The following is a 4,281-nucleotide window of genomic DNA, read 5'->3' on the forward strand; positions in this document are numbered from 1 at the left end:
GGTTCTTACAATTTTTACCGTTCTCAGCATTTTTGGCAACATGTGGGGTCGAGAATGACGAAATACTTCCTTCTTTTGATTGCTTATCGCTCTTTCTAATTCACCATCCTGCCACTAAAGAATAGTATAGCACCTATTTGTACTGCTTCACTTTTCGGGGAAACAGGACATTCGGGGAAATGGGTCATTCGGGCAACTGGCGTTCGGAGAAACGGCATTTGGGGAAAAGTAGCACAATCGATTTTGTTATAACGTGCGTGGTTGTCAGGGAACTTTACTGATTGTTGAATCCGGATGCACTTCGTTGATACTGTTAACGGTGAGCGAGGTCATGCCACAAGTGTGCTTCGCTCGATCATTAGAACAAAGTGGGGCAAAAGTTCGACCGTAGTGAAATAATCAATAATTAAAAAAAACACTAAAACTAACAGTTGGAAATAAATAAATACAACACAGTGAACCTTACACATATTGGCTACAATTTAGCTGAACAAGCGTGTGTCCAAATATTTACCCAATTTTAGTTATAACAGTTTGTAGGAACTACGAACTACATTTTCATAAAAAAAAGGCTAAAACAGAGTTAATTTCAGAGTAAACATATCAAAAATAGCCTTTTTTTCAAAACTGTGTGGAATTTTGGTAACTTTTTACACGATCAGGCAAAATTCACTAAATTTATAAATAATATGTGTTTTTCTGTGGCTTAAACTTTTGCCCAACTATGGGCCAAATTGGTTTCCAAACATATATACTAAATATATTACACCTCAAAGCATCCTTAAAAATTGAAAAGACATAATGTTTATTTTGTATCATGCAATACAAAGTTCGATTGAAAATTATGATTTTCACGTCTGAAAACAACAACCAGGCATAATATTTTCAAATATCAACCGATTCTTATAAAACATGTGGTGAAAGTCTCTTGCTAGAATAGCATTCGTACCACCATGACGTTTATAGCATCTGTATTAAATTGAGCTAGAAATTTTAAAAAGAAACTCGTGACCTACTTTACTCTAACATGTATAACTTCTGAACAATTCATGCTTAGTTTTTGGATTGTTTTTCAACACTAACAGTGTTTGGTATTTTCATAGAGCTGCATCATCCGGAAGTTTGCAATAAATCTACTTAAAATTCCCTCAGAAAAATAAACAATTTTCAAAATTCAGTGAGTATCTGTCCCAGGAGATTAACAATTGTGTATACTTACTTGGCCCATAAGTCTGTTCCGTAATTAAGCCTTAAATGTTTCACAATTCTACAAAAAAAAATGAAACGTAACATTTTTTCAAGATTTTTATTAATAATTCCGATTATTTTTTTTTTTTTGCTCTAGGAATTCTCTTAAAGGTTGCCAAATGTCTTCAAACCTTTAAAATAAAGATCCGTTCGATCATAATTGCTGAGGAAATACCTGGAGGAATTTTAAGCAAAATCTAGGAAAATTTCTTAACGATTTTTTAAGGCAAATTGAAGGCAAAATTTTGAATAATAGAATTTATCCTACGACAGCCAATAAAAAAACATATTTGGAAAAATCTGCATCAAATCATCAGTCTACTGAAACAATTCGAAAATATTTTTTTTTAATTCTGTCAAAAACATTGGTATTTGTTTATGGCCTCATCTTCAATTTATCCAAAGATTCAAATGGATGAAAATAAATACCTCTACAAGACCAAGGATACGATTATGTTACTTTTCCCCGAACCCCGACACATTTATAAAACTCATAATTACCCTAACTTTATACATTTCAAGGTGAGAAACGAATTGATAATCTGAGATTTACCCTTCTTTATTTGATTGGCGGTTCTTTCCTGTTTTCCGTCCTCAGCATTTTGGCAATATGTGTTTAGTTGATAATAGACGAATTCCATCCAGAATGAGTCGAAAAAAATAGAAATCGTACTCGATAGTCTTCGATTTGGATTAAATTTTGCACATGTTTTTGGTTTGGTAAACTAAGTGTTTTCCATGATAATATAATTTTGACTCAAGTATAACTTTTGAAAAAGGCCTATAAAATTTGTATGCAATTTATTTAAAAAATTCTAACTCCGAAACTGTTGATTTTAGATAAAAATGTTCTATGAAGAAGTTGTAGCGAACCGTGTGGACTATAAGAAAAAAATATATACTGAAAAAATATTTTATTGATTTTCATAAAAAAATTCAAAAATAAAACATAAATTTTAAATTACACAAAAACCCCATTTTTAATATCTTAGAAATTTTAATCGTAAAAAATTGTTCTATGAAAAAGTTGTAGTGAATCGTTAGGCCTACAAGAAAAAATACACACTGAAAAATATTTTATGTTTTTTCATGAATTCAAAAATAAAGCTTAAATTTTAAATCACACAAAAACCCCATTTTTAATATTTTTTAAATTTTCATCATAGAATCTTGATAGTAAACAGATGTTTGGGACAAAGTTTCAGTATGGAAAAAATTGTAATAAAAAAGTTTTTCAAAGAACAACTTTTGGCCGATTTTCAAAATTTTGTTTTCTTTTTTTTTGTCAAAATAAATACGTTCTGATGATACAATAAGAATCTTGAAATTATTCCGAACCATAATGATTATACGGTTAATTTCTCTAGAAGTAGCCATTTTCGATTTAATTCGAGTTTAACGAAAAAAATATTATTTAAATATTAAAATAGGCCATTTGTCGTTCGCGATTCTCCATCAAGGAAAATAAGTAAGTAGAAAGAATAATGGTCATTACTCTCGAAAACGTATTATTATTGATGGAGAATCGCGAATAACTACTGAAAATTACCTATTTAAATGTTTGAATAATATTTTTTACATTAAACTCGATATAATTTGAAAATGACTACTTCTAGAGAAATTATTTGTATGATCATTATGGTTTAGAATCATTCTTATTCTTGTATCATCAGAACGTATTTATTTTGACAAAAAACCAAAATTTTAAAAATCGATCGAAAGTTGTTCTTAAAAAAACTTGTTTATTAGAAACTTCTCCATCCTGAAACTTTGTGCCAAACATCTGTTTACTATCAAGATTCTATGATGAAAATTTAAAAAATATTAAAAATGGGGTTTTTGTGTCATTTAAAATTAAAGCTTTATTTTTGAATTGTTCATGAAAAAACATAAAATATTTTCAGTGTGTATTTTTTTCTTGTAGGCCTAACGGTTCACTACAACTTCTTCATAGAAGAATTTTCTCTAAAATCATCAGTTTCGGAGTTAGAATTTTTCAAATAAGTTGCATGCAAAAATGTAAAGGTCGTTTTCAAAAGTTATTCTCGTGTCAAAATGATCGATGTTTGTAAGGAAAACACTTATTGTGCTTGGGGCCTTCCTAAGCCGAATGGTTGGAGTCCGCGGCTACTAAGCAAAGCCATGCTGAAAGTATCTGGGTTCGAATCCCGGTCGGTCCAGGATCTTTTCGTGATGGAAATTTCCTTGACTTCCCTGGGCATATAGTATCATCGTACCTGCAACATGATATACAAATGCGAAAATGTCAACTTTGGCAAAGAAAGCTCTCAGTTAATAACTGTGGAAGTGCTCATAAGAGCACTAATCTGAGAAGCAGGCTCTGTCCCAGTGGGGGCTTTAATGCCAAAAAGAAGAACTTATTGTACTATACCAAATCATGTGCAAACATTACTGCAAATCGAAGATGGTCGAGTTCTGTGACTGACCGATTTGACATGGAATTCGTCAATAGCCAATTATCGTCTTCTTTCGATTGAACATCGTTCTTTCTAGTTATCAACAATATTATTTAGTTCACTTTAACAAAAAAGAACTAAATAATATTAAAGCTTAAAAAAAGCAAAACTTATGCTCGATGTCCGTGTGACGTGGGAACATTTCCAGAAACCTGGAGGAAATCACCAGAACCCTACTCAGTGCCGTCGGTGCCAAAAGTGGGGTCATGGTACAACAAATTGTCGCATGGATGCCAAATGCATGATTTGCGGAGGTTCTTCTCACGCTAAGGACGTCTGCCCAGTGAAGGAAGATTCCGATAAGTTCGTATGCGCCAACTGCGGGGACAATCATAAGTCAATTTTTTGGGTTTGCCCTTCGCGTAGGCGAATCGTCGAGGATCGTGCCAGGCAGATGAACAGTACTATCCGTTACGATAACGGTCATTTCCGAAATTTCCCTGGTAGAGTTTCGAAATATGCTCATTTTTCAGTTAAAGATTGCTTGAGTTAAAGAATCATACCCATCAGGAAGATTATTATGATGCCCATTCACAAACTAATTTTAATCCGTCTG

Source organism: Aedes aegypti, chromosome 1, assembly GCF_002204515.2.
Source record: "Aedes aegypti strain LVP_AGWG chromosome 1, AaegL5.0 Primary Assembly, whole genome shotgun sequence".
Lineage (NCBI taxonomy): Eukaryota > Metazoa > Arthropoda > Insecta > Diptera > Culicidae > Aedes > Aedes aegypti.